The sequence below is a fragment of the Neodiprion virginianus genome, chromosome 2 (genome assembly GCF_021901495.1).
Source record: "Neodiprion virginianus isolate iyNeoVirg1 chromosome 2, iyNeoVirg1.1, whole genome shotgun sequence".
NCBI classification, from domain to species: Eukaryota; Metazoa; Arthropoda; class Insecta; order Hymenoptera; family Diprionidae; genus Neodiprion; species Neodiprion virginianus.
Window position 1 is genome coordinate 27,420,340 of NC_060878.1, and position 18,019 is coordinate 27,438,358.

Consider the following 18,019-nt stretch of genomic DNA (forward strand, 5'->3'; position numbering starts at 1 on the left):
ATGTAAGAAACTAGTGTCCAAGTTCTGTAATTTTCAAAATACTTGGTGTATTCTTATACGGGTAAGGAGCTCCTTCGACTGCGACATAACGAGTTTTGAATTTGATTAAAAAAAAAATAAAAAATACATACAACGAATTCAAAGTTTTCTTTTTTTTTTATTCAAAAAATTTGGTATCACCTTCAGCAAAGGTGTGACAAGTTATCGAAGTTCTATACTTTTAGACCATTGCCAAGTTCGTTGTAATACATTTCCTTTAAAGAGAAGTTCGTAATGTATCATGTGAAGGATTACAAGATAGTTTATAAAGGGTATAAAAAGGGCGCAGAGATGAATAATACTCGTCAAAGAATCGGAGAAGATTATTCCTTCCCTCAAAGTGAGCTTAATTTCCCGCTTCCGCAGCGGCTCGGGTTCGCTTCGGCCCCGCCAGGGCGAAATCCACCCCGCGCGAGGGGTTGAATCGATTGCGATATATCGCAGCAGTCTCGGGCCGGGCGACGCGCAAGCGTCCAAAGAACGGCTGCCATTGGCTGCCGATGATGTCATGCAGTCACCCCTAGGACCGTGATATCATCTGCGATCCCTTCTGCAGTCCGCACCGACCACTCGACCGGCGATGACGCCGCGTCCCTAAACATTTCCTGCACCGTGATTTCAGCAAAGTACCTCCGATTGTTCCCACATGATCCGAAAAGGTCCAAGTCTGTGCGTCGTACCTTCTTGTTGGGGATTCCCGGTTGTGCAGTGTCCTACTTGGCTGCGACGACAAGCCCTGATGATCATTGACTGGTGAGTGCCAGATTCGTCGTTATTGCGCCTACCCCTATCCTTCACTTATTCCCTTCAGTCATCCGATAGTGATTGTAGAAGTAACTGGTGCCTGTCATCCGATGATCATGACGCGTCTTTACGCATTGTGCACCTTCTTCGTTCATTTATTAGCGTATGCTTTTATCGCAGTGTTATTTTTACCCTTTTTTCGGAATTATTACCTGCGTGCTTTTTTTCATCATTCGGTACCCTGTCAGCCGATGACGAATGATCGTTACGAGGATGATCGTTTTTTCACTTTGAATTTATGGTAATCCCGAGATTCCTTGGTGGGTTTTCTTATACCCCGCGTGCTTTTGACTGTCAGATCGGATTTTGCTCAATGTGTCAATGTTGTTGTTTGCCGATTGGGGCGTGCTGCAGACCTTCAAGGGCTGATGGTACGAAAGGCAATTTTGACTAATGGGGTATGTTATACGGGTTTGCTTATGTCGTCGTTAAAACATTCGGGATGTTGGGTCAATTACACAAATCAGCGATGTGAGAGGAATTTCGGGTGTTTTTAGACTCGTCTGATTTCATATTTGAACATTGGATATTGACATGCACTTTGCGGAATGAAACACGTTACCAATGTTTGGGACAATTAACTAGTTTCTCTGTGGCTCTAAATTGATCACATGGCTTGATTACGACTAGCTAGATTCTCGCTTCTCTTCGTGAGGAAATATGCACCCTGTGGACATAGAGATCTTTCATGATGAATATTTTTGCACGATTTAAAAAAAAAATACTGGCAATGGTTTGGCTTGTTAACGAAAATCGTTAGATATTTTCTGCAAAATATGAACTGACCTATCAATTTGGGACCTTATAAGTATCTCGCAATTTATGAAAAAGTTATTGTTTTCGAATTTCTATCGTGCAGTTATTATCTACTATTCGTCATTAAATTAAAACGAGTGTCAGAAAGCTCAAGCTTTCAATATATCATCGCTTGTTCTGTTTCTTGGCTGGGTTTCTGAATATTGAGTGTTTTAAAAAAACAATTTTACCCCGTCGAAATCCTTTTTTTTTAGAATAGAGATGTGATTCTCGAAATGATAAATCGTTTTTTTTTACCTCTATAATCAGAACTAAGAATTATATCCGAATATTTAACACTTTCCGACTTACAGTAAGTAATTTGGAGTTTTAATACGCTTGCATTGCTTGAAAATTTTATACGGTATAATATTTGTGTTGAAAATACAGCTGAGATAAAATTACCTTCATTATCATGTAAAATCAAACGAATCAACGTATGGAATTTGTAATTATTGTAACAAAGTAGTCATTCCTGTTTCTCATCATAAAATCAAAAAATCTTTTTAATTCACGAGTTATGTTAAATTGAGAACAAATTGTGAAACAGCTTATCACCAATAAGCATTGTCTTAAAACTAGTTGAACACATCTCATGAACAATGAGAGATAAATGAGTCCAGAATCGAACCAGCGACTGATTCAATTCGTAACATCCCGTGTCCCTGTGTTGTGGCCAGCGAAAAGTGAGGGAGAGTTCGTGAATTTTATTGGACGAGGGAAATCCGCGGAAAGTTAAAAAATTCCGGGGTCAAACAAAACCTCGAAGAGCTTTAGGAATCCTTTTTGTGGTCAATCTTACAGGAAAATTTTAAAAAGCAAAATTTTATGTGGATTAAAATTTGATGAATTATTCTAGGTCTCACTATTCACTAATCAATCATAACTGGGAAAACGTTTTCAGTCAAAAGGTTAAAAATTGAAAAGCAAAGTTGGAATTGTAAATTCTAAATTGTAAGCTAAATTATAATATATATATATATATATATATATATATATATATATATATATATATATATATATATATACATGCGTTTCTGAGAATTTCAGCCGATTTTGAAAGTGTACATACCCCTTCAGAGTGTTTGACGTAGGGCTAGAGCTTTGGGATTGGTTTATTTTTCAATTGGAATTCTAATCTCCGTGCAAACGTTGTATGGGTTTGGATACAGACGCCGTGTAATCCAACGAGTAATATAAAATTCGCAAATTGTTTTTGACGTTTGCGTACCTACATTTGCGTGCAATGCGGCTATAGAGGGGTGAGAATTCTGCGGCGTATTGCTTTCTCTCGGTTTCCTTTTACCCTGCTGCCCCGCGGTACAAATAAACTCATATAAATATAAGCAGAGACGGGCAGTTTTCTGTTTGTTTATATATTTTTTCTCCTTCTTGCAATTTATTTATTGGTTTGCTTATTTTTAACGTTGGCGAGTAAAGAGATATACTTTTATTTTTAAATAATTTTGCGGTTCTATTTATTGACGCACAGAATCCGGAAGTAGGGAAAAATTTGGAAAATAAAATACCTATTTAAATTGAAATTTATTCACGCAGAGCGATTTTTATAGAATCGCGAATCATTGTATTTCAATCTTTTCTTATTACCGGCCCGAATTGAAATATTTTTATACGAATATCACACTTTTCTCGGCGAAATTTTTCTCAGCTATTAAAGAAATTTTTGAATGTAAGAATCGGAAGGAGGCCAGTCACATAGGTAAACTTCAAAAAATTATCACCTGTCAACTTTCATTCATTTGTCGAATCTCTGGAAAAGATTGTTTCAGATTATTTGTCATTATTAAACAGAGAATATTTATGTCTTGAGTAAAAAATTTGTTCAATAATATGGAAGTTGAAACTAAATTGTGATATAAAAATCTTTGTAATCCTGAAAGAACGTATTTTATTCACCACAATGCAAACTCAATTCTTATCGGAGATGACAGTGTGGTGAAAATTTAATTTCAACACTGCCAAATTTGAAAATAGTCAGGTTATTTCAAATTGTAGATATTACGTTCATTCCGATGATCATTTGTACAAAATTCTTCATCAAATTCAAAGGTTGTTTGTAAATAATAGTTGTTGATTAGAAATTGGTTTGACACGATGAAACAATTTGAACGTACAAAATAATTCCGAAAAAAATCCTGTTCCAAAGACAACAGCCTTTCTTCCGAACTCTGTAAGGGGTAATTGATCAGCAAAGAGAAACGCGCGATACAATCTAAAGACTAGAAGTTCATAAACAATCTCCCGGAATATAATAATTGTTTTTTCTTGGTGAGTATCGTGCCTTTCGCAGCGCCGATGGGATAAGTATAATAACAACAACAATGATACCAGCGGTGATAACAATAATGAAAGTAACGTAAAAAATGATTACGTCATTAGCGCCGGTGGGGGCGGCGGTAAATGAAAGTGGAAAAAATACCGCCGCGGGAGATTTTATCTCTTCGGAAACTGTGTGACTACGACTCTGTAGGCGGTCGTCACGAATATCGGGGTGAAAGGAAGGAGAGGAAAGAGACAGCGAATGAAATGGTATCGTCCTTGTGTTCGTCTTCTTCGTCGTCATCGTCGTCGCCGCCGCTCAATCAGAAACGCAAACACCCCGATTACGAGCTGAGCTTTCCAGGGATGCAATGGTCCACATACAGACACTTGTCACTATCGCTTTCCTCGCCTCTTCATACGGCCTATCGACTCTAATTCTTTATCCAACTTTACCAAACCTCAAGCAAACTGAACTCTCCAACTCTAAGCTTGATACAATCTTTTACCACGTCTCCCAGTGACGCGCAGATATTGTATCTTCATCTCCCGTTTATTGTTCGATGCTTCGACGCATTTCTAAATTATAGGCTTGATTCGTTGCGTAACTTGTTGGAGAAATCGTATTATTTGATTTTGATACAAGTGATCGGAATAACAGTTTCTAGTATCGGGTGAAACGAAGTTTTTTGAAACTAAGGCAGCAGTAAACAATCGCCACATTTGTTAAATTCATCGGAACGCGGAAAACAGGTAATAACTTGGATCAATTGGGCTGTCTTACAATCGTTTGGGCAGCTTTGCTTGAAATCAGATCTTCACTTATGTCCAAATGGTGGAATTTATACAATTTCTTAATAATTTTCAACCAGGTACACCTTCTACATCACGTTGAAGTTAGTAACGTTATCCCAACGATTCGCGTTGGAAAAAAACCATTATTTCGCAATTTTGGAACTGTTTGAAATTCAGTATACGACGTTACTAAAATTTAATCTCGTTAGATAGACGGATGAAATTTATTTATTCTAAATTTCGCAAGGTGAATGTACTAAATAAGTAAGAGATGTGGCGACTGAAGGATGTACAAGGATGAGGTTGAAGTAAGGATTTTGAAGGAACTAGGATTGCAAAATATGAGTATGTCTTGTTTTATTACGGTTTACTGAATTTCGAACAGTTCCAAAACTGCTAAACAACGGTTTTTCCTCAGCATGAATCTTTACGATAACTTTACTGACTTCAGCATGATTCTGTATAATCTTCTTTCCTTGACCAAAATTTATAAACTGATAACGACGACATTTTTCCCAACAATAATGCTTCTTCCATTACACATCTCCAAAAAATCACTATTGATTGAAATAGTAAGTCGGAATAAAACTGGTCATGTAATTCACCAGTTAATTTTTCGATGCAGAATGTAAGTTCAGCATTAAAAATTTCCAGCAATAAAAAATCCAACGGCGATTTCACTTCATTTGTTAATCCTATTATATTTTCAGTTGAAGACGTTCGAATACGCTATATAAAGATCTCACCTATACCTAGATATTTGAAATGAATACAGGCTTCGTCAATTTAGTTTTGGAAAGAGTGTCTTGACTTATTTGCTCTAGAAAATATATTACACATGTAAACGTAACTCTGTGTACTTCAACGTGTAAAATCCAGCGAAATTAATTAAAGGTCGATACGTATCCTCGTTAGTAATTAACGAATTAATTAACGCGTGAATTGAATGGTAAGAAATAATCTTCCGTATCCATAAAAATTTTTTCCTGTCGTCGTCCCTTTTATACCTTTTCACTTGAAAGAAATTTATTTGAATATGTTTTTTTTTTTTTTTATCTTTCCTTCTTCTTTGTCTCCGCGTGTGAAAGAGTCGCGATATCAAAACCGCGGGGAATTTCATCGCATCGGCATAGCTGACGACACATAAATTCGTATGCGTATAGCTTTTATCTTGCGTATTCCGAATTTGATTTCTCCACCCTTGACTAAACCCGTGGATGGTCATTTACTTTTTTCCTCAATCCTTTTTTTTTTTTTTTTCCTATTCATTTCACCGTAAGGCAATTAGGGCCAGACATATTTCATAAAGGGTGCTGGGTGGCACGGCGCGTGGTCTCTGCCTTCGTATTATATCTGTTTCCTCGTTTCTCTGTTGGCTGGATTATTTAATTTTTTTTTTCTCCTTTTCCTTCGTTCCTCTCTTTTTACAGGCGAATTTTCTGCGCCGGGATAAAGCTCCCGTTCGTACGTTTCCTCGTCGAAATTATAATTCCAACCTTTTCGACCAACGGCGGCACCACCGCAACGGTCATCTGCAGCCGGGAAACCACTTTCCCCTAAAAATTTCCCTTCAATTTTACTCTGAGAGTTTTTTTTTTTTTCTTTAGCCACTCTTCTACTCTCTGTTTACAGTTGCGAAATCCTATATTACATGTATCCGTGAATAAGAAGAATAATTACAATGAAATTCTAATCCGTGCGGAAATATCACTTTCCCAATCCGGAATAATACTTTTTTCAATTCTAATATCAAAATGAGTAAAAGTGCTGAACCGGTATTATTTTACTCACGGTTTGGACTGTTTAGTTTGGAATAAAAGGCTGCAAAAGGCAGAAAATTTTCTTGTTCATAGTTCAGACGCTTTTCCATCGCTCAAATCAATAGGTATATTCATAAGATACGTAAAACTGATGTCTCAGCAGTAGTAAAGGCAAATTGTTTAGCGAGTTAATTGAAATAGAAAGTTGCTTTCGCTCGATTCTAATGCATTAATGCGTGTTTCGTTTTTGATATAATATCTTTCTTTTTAGTCAAAAACATTCGCGCTTCTTGTGTCTTGTACACCAGTAGAACGAAAATTTTGACAGATTCTTATTTAGAACGAACTGTTTGAAAGGATGAAGAGAAAAACATGGAACTCAAAAGTCGATTTAAAAAAAATTTTATTCTGTTTATTCTTACCAGGAACGTATGAAAAAGTTACCGAATTTGCTATGTTCAATTTTCTCACTTCTCCGAATTGACGCGATACTTTTGAAATTAGTTGGGGAAAATTCATATTTTCAGATATGGGGAACCTGGAAAAGAAAGTGATTTTCAGTTTTAATAAATTTTACAAGTTTTAAAGGTAACAGAGGTTTGCGTTCACTCGATAAGCTATTTCTTTGAAGTTTATCAATAAGGATATGGCACGAAAATTCAAATAATAACAAAATTCTGGTTCAAGCGACTCTCTCGATGTAGCCAAAGACCGTTTTAGCTTAGTTTTTTCTACCGTGAGTATACACCGGTTAGCATCGTCGAGTGATTTGGAGTCTGCACGGTTTACGGGTGCATGAAGCATTCTCGGCAGGGTCCGGAGTGCAAAAGTTTTTAAAACTCCGTGATCCGTGAACAGCAGCGATTAAGCGATTTATGAGAGATGTGGGGTCGAAAGGTCCGCCTTTTTCGCTTGCTTAACCCAAAATTCAACGATCTTCGTACCTCGCCAGGCTACCGTCAAGCCTCCTTCAGAGTTCAGACATGTCGACATAACTGCAGCTACAATTGCAGTGGGATGTGAATACCAAGGTTTCATGCTTTATTTTCCTTCGTCGATAACGAGAAAAATGTGGCAAGCTTTACAACTCAATAGATTTGCAATTTGAATAGCTAACCGTACACCAAATTTTCTATACTTGGATGGGGGTGGGGTTCAGAATTTTGATTGATGAATATTTGGAATGGCCGATGTATCGAAATTTCAAACATGGGAAAATAAAATAACGAAAAACGAATTGTTCGAAATCTTTCCTTATTTTATTTTTTCATGTTTGACATTTCGATGTTTCGGCTATTTCACATTTTAGATGAAATTTAAATATATTGGTAAACTACGATACTCGTATAAAATGAGAATAATAAGAAAAAAAAAACGGAGATTTCAAACAACAGTTCAGATCTCAATTTTGGGTGTATTCGATCGGTTTTATTTTTCGATAACTTACTTTATTCAAAAAACTATTTTCTACAATCCCATGAAGAAGCTGTTTTTTTATTACGTTAACAAATTGTTAAATATTTCATTCATGACGATTGCACTGGTTGATTTTGATTGGCAAATATGGAATTGTTTACATTAGAATAGATGGTTCTTCTCATCAATAGAAATAACCGTGGAGTAAAATCTAACGAATGTACTAAATTATTCACCATTGTAAAATGATTTGAAATGATAAACCGCTATCTGAGCTCTTTTTTATTAGAACAAAACGTGTAATTGCTTCCCGCGATGTGTAAACTCACGAACCTTCTTACATTAAATCCCTAATCACTAACAGTGGTTCGTTTTGATAGAAATATTATCTCGACATGTGACCGTTGTGACATATTCTTCATAAGAAAATGCATTTTTCAAGTCTCTTCAATTCCACGAAAAGATAGAAAATCGATTGGTTCAATAAAACCATTAAATCGATTCCACCGAAAGCTGCTTGATTAGATTCATAAAATAGTCATTCGGTATTCAAGAAACTCGAAGATTCATGTGAAAAAAACGTTTCCGTTTGAAGTTCTTCCTTACTTACCGTCGATAACGGAAGAATAATTTCTCGGAACAATTACCTCGGCTGGAATCGCATATTTCCATATGCTTGAAATCTTTATTTCATTTCTCTGCTCGTCGTCAGCCCTTCGGCCGATGCATTCATCCCGATTTCAGACGGAATACTTATAATACATAGGTATATAAACTAATACCGCTGCACCTTCCCCGCAATTAATATCGAATACCTAATACCATTGGCGCCGGAGTCGCTGGTGAGATCGCCGGGTCGTAGCCGGATGACGTCAGGGGGATGAGGGGAGAGATTATTGAAGAAAATTACACGAGACCCGGGTGGCGCAGAGCCGCAGGCTGCCCGCCCTCCTTCGAGGGTAGCTACCCCCTTTCCACGAATTCCCCCCCCCCCCCCCCCCCCCCCCTCCGATCTCCGTCACCGCCTGGCTGTCAGCACCCCCGCGATTTCCTGCCAACTTTCATACGTCAAATATCACCTCGCGAACTGATCATGACAGCCAACAACTGTCAATAGTTTTTTTCCCCGTTTACCGATACGTCCCCTGTAGCTACCCTTGCACCCTAGGCATACGACTCTGTTCGTTTCTTTTATCGTCGTCTCTTTCCCTCGAGTTTTACCGTTAATAATCGCTCCGAGGCATATTTCTATATTTACGAGAATTCGCACGCGTATGTGAATATAGTCGCATATATACGCGTGGGTGTTGGTTGCGTGGCAATATCTCCGTGGGTGCTGAGGAAAAAATAATGAAAGAGAAATTGAAGATGGCTCTTGGTGTATTTGTTTTATCGGCAACGAATTCACCCTGCAGTTTTTATTTGTATTCCTTTCTCATTATTGTTTTCGTGGGTTCTTCCTTTGTTGTTGTTGTTGTTTTTTTTTTTTTTTGTTTTTACTGATCTGGGATTGGCTTTTGAACGATCCATTTTTCGAGCGAGGTCAAAAAAGTGCAGTCGAAACAAACGTATTACAAAATTCATAATTGAATTCCGAAACTCGTATCAATTCAGATACATTTAAGCACATATAAAAAACAAACGACGATTTCGAAATAAACAGTAAAGTTTTTATTAATTGAGATATACCTGAATAGAATCTAAATTGCTATGTTGTTTGAAAATATTTGGGGATCCTTTAGAAATTATTTATAACTTGAATAATTTTTGCAGAATGGTTCTGGTCTAATTTGATCGACGGTCATTGCAATATTTTTCAAGACCGTATTTTATTAGTCATATTGTTAAATCGCTTGTCTTTTAAATCGAATGGCCTGCGAAGATCGTCAAAACGTAAAAAGTTGCGATATCCGAGATGAAAAATTCTTTTCAACAACAATGCCATAAAAAAAAAAAAAAAAAAAAACAAACGTTAAGGGTACAGTAATTCACGAAGCCAAGCTAATCCAGTGCGTGAGAAGCTAATTAGGTTGACCTGTTTCTTTTTTAATCCAGTTCCCCGCGTCGCAAAGCAGGCTTTCGGCTTATCTCGCCTGTTCAAATTCCAGTCGCCTGATCATCAGTCCCGGAACTGTAAATTGCTGAGGGGGTTGGCTCTCTAACCCACTGCGTAAACTGTACGCATAGTTTCCATTAAGACGCATTCACAGGCATAAATGATTATACGCAGATAGAGAGAGAGAGAGAATGAATGAATGAATGAATAAGTTTTATTATGCCCTGGAGAAAAAACTCCAGAGAGAGAGAGAGAGAGAGAGACAGAGAAGCCTGAGTACAGTGAATCTAATTAACGCTGATAGTTAGATTCGATTTGTAATTGTCGAAATCCCGGGAATGAACTGCACCTGAACAACAATGGACGAACGAGGTGAACCGATCAGCCTGAAACAGTTTCAGGGTCCGTCATTCAATGGCACTGATTGCCGGGAACCCGCTTATCGTTAGTTACGAGATAAATCTCGCCTGCAGGGCGCGGGGTGGAACAGAGATACCAAAGTTGAATTTGGCGCTTTTGAACCCATCCGGAATTCGTCCCTTCAAATTGGCGAGGGACGCGTTTTGTTATTTCGGTCGAAACGACGAGCGATACGCTGCAGAAAACGAAGAGCTTCAACGGAGACTTGACGAGCATGTTTGGTGCGCCTCTTTGCGAAGGAAATAAAGGAAGGATGGAAAAGTACGGTGAGACGAAGGAGAAGTGAATTTTTCATATTTCACGAGAAATGGCTTCCGAATCTAATCATTTCTCGGAGATTCACTGAAACAAACCCCCTTGCCGGGTACAGACGCCGATACAACGTGAGCCTTCTTGACGTGGGCGATCAATAACTTCGGAAGAGTTTTGCAACGGTGGTATGCCAGTGTAATGAAAAAGATGAGCCCCGAATAGATCTGGTCTAATGACGACTGAACATTATTCTGTCCGGGAAAATTGGCTCGGAGACAGATTTAACCTTCTCTCTATCTCATCTTTCTACTCCTTCTTTTGCTGCTTAGTTTCTCCGCCTTTTCGTTTACTTCTGGATGTTTCGATGTAGTTTTTGCTCTTCCAACGGGAACTGCAGACCCGAAGCAGCAGCCTGCGGATAAGTAGAATCGGGCGAACTGACGGCTAAGGCTCCGAGAGCAGAGAAGAGCTTAAAAAGCCCGGGTTTTTCCGTATTCAGCAATCCATCACGGTACCGGCCCGCTCACTCTTCTCGCTGTAACAATCCGTTATCAATCTTGCTAATGCTGCCCGGGTGCCCCTCCTTATTATCATAACGTCGAACCGCTGTCGAATTATAATGAGAAAGCAGGTAATATACACAGGCTGTTCCACCAGGATATGTTTTTCAAGCTCTTTCGGAAATACTCCAGTGATTGCGCGTGGATTCATCTTATTCCACCTTCCAACCCGTTGATGGTTATAGTTACGTGTACCGTAAATGTGAAGGGTTAAGGGGGTCGGTACATGTCATGATCTTGATGAATGGGAAAGCTTGGAAAAGCTTGATTTTTCGAACGTATGAAGTAAGTTTTATACTCCATGGTACTCCTTTCGGATCGTCAAAATAGATGGAAGAATATTAAGAAACTACAGTCTTTTAGGAACTTTATTTAGTTGTCCGAATGTTCGCAGTTCGTTGGTTTCACCATCTTTTGTTCGCGAGAACTTCATTTACGAACAAAAGACACTTTGCTGAATTGTACATTAACCAATTCATCAATGGATCATGTTCAATTTTAGTTTTGTAATTTATTACTTCAAATTTGCAACGAACACCCCCTAAAATCTAGGAGAAATTATTTTCACGCACATTGGACTGAAACGAATGTGTCTGTGAATTTTTGCTCGTGTACGTTTTAATTTACGAACGTGTTTCACTCATGAAAGGTGTCACGTTTGAACGGGCGATGACAAGGCTTACCAGTATCGATCCGGGACACAAATAAGCATTTTTCGGAGAATCCTGTTCCAGACCATACACTCATTACCTGAAATGGTAATTTGCTCAAGGCAGGTACATTTCTCCAAAATTTAATTACTCGGTTAAGGAAATGGTTGAAACGGTGTATCCGATCTGGTTATATTTGGTCTAAGTGGCAACCACTTCTAGCACATCACATGAGACGAATGTGTCGCGCGATCTTGCCACGAGTAAAAACAACGCGTGTCAAGTGAGCTCCCCGTTCTAATTAAGCCGCTTCATAAACATAACTCTCGTTGTCTGGCACCCCTGTGGCTATGCTGAGGGTGGTGGTATTTCTCTTGGGCTCCCGGGCACCGTGGGACCCCTCTGATCTATTTTCCGATTGGCTAGTGTCCATAATTGAAGTCAAAGTCTCCCCCAAAAGATTCGGAACCCGACGTAAACGGTCATAAACCGAACTCTGCCGTCGGGGATGCTGTTGACAGAGAGTTCTCCTAGCTGCCGAGGCTTCCGTTATTGCCCACAAGTCCAATACCTTCGAGGGGCCCGTGCTACGGTTCCTTCCCCATCATCCTAGCACGCGTGACGTGGCAATAGTCAATTGGCTGAAACACCGTGCCGCCCGTGACAACGCTAAAACATCACCCAACCCCGGACCTCGGATCCTGAGTGCCTATTGCCTTGCGCGGTGGCCTCATCACGAGAAGTGTCAGGAAATTTAGTACGATAGGCACTTTCCTCCTGTGTCCTTTCTACTTCGGGAGCGCTCGAGGTGGCGGGGTGAACCAGTAACCCCGAAACAGTAGATGTAATGCCAACAAACCCTGGCTGCCTAGGCTGAATTCTAACAGATGAAGCATATTTCACTTCGACAAGAGGTATTCGCAACTTTGGAGGCTTTAACGACGATCTACTTCAACCGTAAACGACCCGAGTGACGGTTTATGTTTACATGTTTATTGCAGCAGGTTCTGTTCACTGGTCGTTGATTGAATTTGTCAATTGCTGCAAAATTTCCATATAACTGGAGCACCTCGTAACCTTTGTTTGAAAACAGACACGACAATTGGTGTTGGTAAGTTTTTTGAAACTGTAACTACGCCATTTATTGTCAATACAAAATGAATATATTTTTTTCGAGCTTTTCTGTTTTGGTGTAAGTCCGCGTATGGATAAAACATGATCTTAAATCAGACCACTCTAAGGTTTTTTCGATAAATTTTACTAGTTGAAAACTCTTTGTTGTTCTAGTGTCTCTTATTCCTTTATTTTTCTATGTCTTCAGTCCTTCTCAGTCAAAGCTTTTGATACTGTGAAATCGTTTGTTTGACAAAAGGTTCACCGGACAGCTGCATAAACCTTGGAAATGTACGGTCAGTAAGCATTGTTGGAAAACCTTGACTCGGGGTCGTAGTATTTGCGTGAAAATTCATGGCAATCGCTCTGATGTGTTTTGAACCCTCTGGTTCTTTCCAAGCGGATATAAAAAAGCTGAAAAGTTGAGCCCGTTGGAGCGTAGATTTGTTTATTCTGATGTCCGGTTGTTTTGACTGCCGATGTTATTGTAGCCTGTGCAAATACCCACCTTGCGTGTACGAATATATGTGGATATTTGTATATGTACGTACATATCCGGATTTTCCCTTTCAAGGGGCGTGTGGCTGGAGTGTATGGTTCTCCTTGACAAAAGCGGACCAACGAACGGATGGATGGATGCACTTTCTACACATTATGTGTAAGACTTGGACAAAACTTAGCCGATCCCCTTATCGGGATGTGTGACGAGGGTCGGGAGCTGGTTGACGTGGGGCCGTGTTAGACAAACATCGCATGGTTGATCGTTAAAAATTGCTGACTCGTGGCACGGCCTAGGTCAACCGCGTTTTGAATATTTGCAGGCTAATGGATTGACCCATGGAAAGCGGGGAACTCGCTTCCTCCCAGCTCCGCGTTTGCCAATTACAACTCGTAATCCGATTCGGAAGTTATGGAAATCCAGTTTTAGGACCTCGCCTCAAATTCTATGATACAGAAACGGGAAGGTACGCATGTATGCACATATGAGCGCTTCTCACTACTATATGTTTGTTTCCGTCAGTGATGATCCAATCAGTCAACATCAAAGAACTGATTTGCGTTTGTTCCTGGTTTCGGTAACGAAAAAGCACTTCTCCGTGATTATCTTTCAAAGAAGTATTTTTTTCAGACTGCAATGCGAGTAACAAGTGAACCTTTTCCGAAAAACAAGACTATCTCTCATGTTTCTTAAAAATCCCATGTTTGACGCCTGAAATAGTGGCGATGTCGCGTTTCAATTAGAAACTAATTACACGATACGCGGCAATTACATGAGTGGCAACATCTGCGGGACATGTTCTCGAGCTGCAACATCAGGTCCGCCTGCAGTGCTTCAGACTTCGGGGTGTTTAGGGTCGCGTAGGGTGGACGCGTGGTTCTATTCCCATGTGAGACTTGGAAGGGTGGGGACGCTATGAGTGCCTATGATGTCTATGATGCCCATGGTCTATGACCGCAAGGGTAGGCTACGACCACCGCTTTCGATGCGCCCTTTGCGGTATCGGTGCGGCTTTCACTGAGCTCGTCCAGTATAAACCACAGTGTGCTGCAGTTGTGGATACTCTCGAGTTTCAACAATATGCGTTACATTTCATGACACGCAGCACCCCAAGGATCGTGTCTTGTTTCATTATTTTGAGGGGAGCGCATACGGACTGAAGAGATCTGTACGACGGTCCGTTTAGCACGGTCATGCACCCACTATCAACGCAAGCTTCCTACCTTCTCACGGTGTTACTGTGGCGACCGGTGACATTCGTGGTATTCTTCGCCTTCGAAGCGTAGCATCAGGTCGAAGAGTTAAAGTGAAGTGTGCGGCTGGATATATGCTGATAGCGAGAATCCTTAGAATGATTAGTCGCGCATGCGGGCGGGCGAGTTCATGCTTTCTGCAAGATGAAAGTAGATTCGCGAGGGCATTGTACGGTGCTGACTCTGGGAGGGAAGTAAGGGGAGAAAGGAATAAGGAAGCAGTAGCAATCATCAGTCCCCTTTGACATACGATGCGGCGCGACGCCAAGCGTGTGACACCCCACAAGTTTTAAAATTCTATCCCTAAACCCGATACAAAATCAATGCAAACCATCGCGCGTACCTTGGAGTTTGAACGACAAATTCACCACCCTCATCGAACTCCAAGCGTATCCTTGCACGGTGTAAGGCGCCCCGTGCATGTGGCTATCCACATGCACGCTGCACCAGCATGTGTAAATTCGTCTGGGCTTATGTTTCTGGCGTAACCGTCCTTCTCAGGATATGACGTCACGATCGGGAATCCCTCCTCGACCCTACGCCGTCACGTGACTCGAATACCGATGCTGCACTCCTATACCAGCGGACAAACGAGGACTCGTGTGTTATTCCAAGGGATGTAAATCCGGGGGTTGAATTTCGAATCAGCCTAGGGGACGTGGACGCTACCACCGCACGGCGGGCGTCATCTTGCTTAAGTAGTAAATCGACTGTCGAAGCGTGTGATAAACATGCCCCGCAAGCTCACGCGACGTCTGTGCGAACCCCTCAGTGCTCAAAATCTTCAAATTTGCATCCTTTGAAAATGTTACACATAACACCACCTGCTTTGAAGATGAAAAAACGTGTCGATAAACTTAAGATCAATTTTTCACCTCAAGTTCCTTTTATTGATGGGATTCTAAAAGACATGGTCATTTGGAGTTCAAAAACATCCCTCTGACAATAGACCAAATTTCAGCTTTCAGTACATTCTAACTAACGAAGCTAAAAGGGGCGCCAGATGGTGGATGTTGTCTGATTAGGTACTAACGGAATTAGCAAAGGGCAATAATCCCGCTGCTCTGCAAACTAAAAACTTTCACTCCAATTAGTTCCATTCATTACAGGAGTCGAGAAGCACTGCAGTGGTTTCTATTCTATTACAAAAATTCAGTTCGTACTTTTTCCTTAGTAGCATACTGTTTTTCGACATCACAAGATGGTTGACGATAAAACCGGACTGTCCTTCACGTCAGTGCATCTTAACTGTCAGTGTCAACGATCATTGTGCAAGTCAGTTCACTCTTCCTCGTTCCTCAACATCTTTGACGCGAAGGATAATCATTGTTCGAGTACCTTTTGAATGCATTTTAGACTCTTGACGATGTATCAATGTGGGAAAAAAACATCGTGTAACCCGCTTGGCCGAATTAGTTCATTATCAAATGTTTCGTACACAACTGAGGAATGGTCGCCATGTGGAGTGAGGGGTTAAACCGATAGCCGGTTTCGGAGTTCATCTCTGCACCATCTCATCACACCCGCTTTACCCCCGAGGCAAGCTGGCCAGGATTTCTATCCGCCCCCTGTGAGTTAGTAACTGTACTCTGGTTTGGGCGATTCTGGGGCGTCAGGCGTGGGTCGAGCCAAGCAACCTCTGGCCATGCAAAGTGAACCGGGGGCTGTTAGATTAAACTCCACCCCACGCGAGACGCCCCTGTGCTCCCGACGGGTTAAAAACAGACAGGCAGGAACGCGATGAGTCATGCCCAGCAGACGTGTGTGGAAGCCATGTGCGAACCTGGAGCAACTGCTTGAAAGAACAAGCGAGGAAAAAGTACCAAATGGATTGGAAATCGAAGAGCAGGTCAGAATATAACCTGGACGCTTTTTGACGTTGTGAGATTGCACAATTTGTTAGAAATTTCAAACTTGTTAGTGGGTTTAATGCCGTTAGGGGAACTGGGTGGTTGTTCGGTGGCTCCAATCCTTCCCTAGGCTTCCCTAACATCGTGCAACTGACAAATTTTAGGTATTAGTGGACAATGCCCTGCCGGACACACTCTGAAGGGTTCTGAATAAGTGCCACTGCGCCATTGCCTCGTTCAATGTGTGGGTTTGTGTATGTTGGTGTGTTATTCGACTCGACGCTAATTGAACCGCCGTGTTTTGACATGCGAAACTAACGGCGTTTTCTCGATGCCCAATTAAAATACACAGCATCGAATTTACTGTAATAAGAATTTCTTCTCTGTTCTTACAGACCATCGTTATACTGATACGATATTTTTTTCTGCTCTCTTCGGTCTCAATGATCTTCGCCATATTCAATTCTGTATTATTTTTATGTTTCAGGTGAGTAGTCTGTTGAATTCCATTCGTGTACTGTGATTCCAGATTATTATGAAGACTCGTAAGTAACACAAATAAATAAAGAGTAAAACCCCTTAGTTGTTATTTCACTTTTTGAGCGAGAACATTAAAACATCAGTCAGAGTACCATACAATTATTATAAACCCATTGTTCAAGGCTGAAGGCTATCTGCGCACCTCGGTATCACTTTATGCCTTTTGTCAAAGCCTTTGAGAGTCATATAAAAGTGTTTTTAAATCTTCCCCTAAATCGTTCCCATGGAAACCCGCGCACCGTCTTCGAGACCTTTCAGCTCATCGAAGTGATTCGACTACCCGTTATCTCCGATAGAACGGTTAATTATTATTCTCACTACAAAGAAAAGGGCCTTTTGAAGAGAACATGACCGTTCGATTTTCGTTCGTTAAACGAGCTTCAACCCTCCGTTGTAAAATAAAGCACTTCAAGATGCCCTTAAAAGCTCGAAAATGAGGGCCATTTAAGCTGGGTAACGCATTCGCGTTTCGTCGACCTGAGCATTGAGGATTTTTGGAATATGATCACACATTGACACCTTCGATGCGGTCCCACTATGCTTCTATTCTGACACCCATCTCGTTTCTCGTTAACTTTTAAGCGTCATCATCGCTCCGAAGCCAAGACCCGTAAATGCCTTAACGATGCTGAAGGATAATTAAAGTTAAGTACAATTATACTACCTCTTACCTATAGCAGGCTTTCATAATGGCACTCGCCCTATCCGGTAGAGTAATTTTATAATCTTCACACTGAGAAAGATTGTGCTGCTGAAATGCTGGCTGGTAGTCTTTTATTCTGTGCTTGGAGCGGCCCTTTATTGTTGCTTATACAACGTAATGGTAATTGTTATTATAGTGGGGAAAGTTTCGAAGATCCGCGAAAGAAAGTAAAGCTACCTAGCACTCGTGCTTGCACTAAAACTCGCTTAAGAAACTCTAGCTAACAAAAAATAC

At 40.6% G+C, this 18,019-nt stretch overlaps 1 protein-coding gene and 1 long non-coding RNA gene across 2 annotated transcripts in view; both read left to right on the top strand.

Moving 5' to 3' along the window:
* LOC124296969 (uncharacterized) overlaps positions 1-18,019 on the top strand; it is a 127,513-nt gene that overhangs the window by 43,952 nt on the left and 65,542 nt on the right. The gene's annotated exons all lie outside the window — the stretch shown is intronic.
* On the top strand, positions 605-4,974 carry LOC124296975 (uncharacterized). Its single transcript, XR_006906487.1, has 2 exons — positions 605-792; positions 4,039-4,974. It is a non-coding gene; the product is annotated as an uncharacterized LOC124296975 (long non-coding RNA).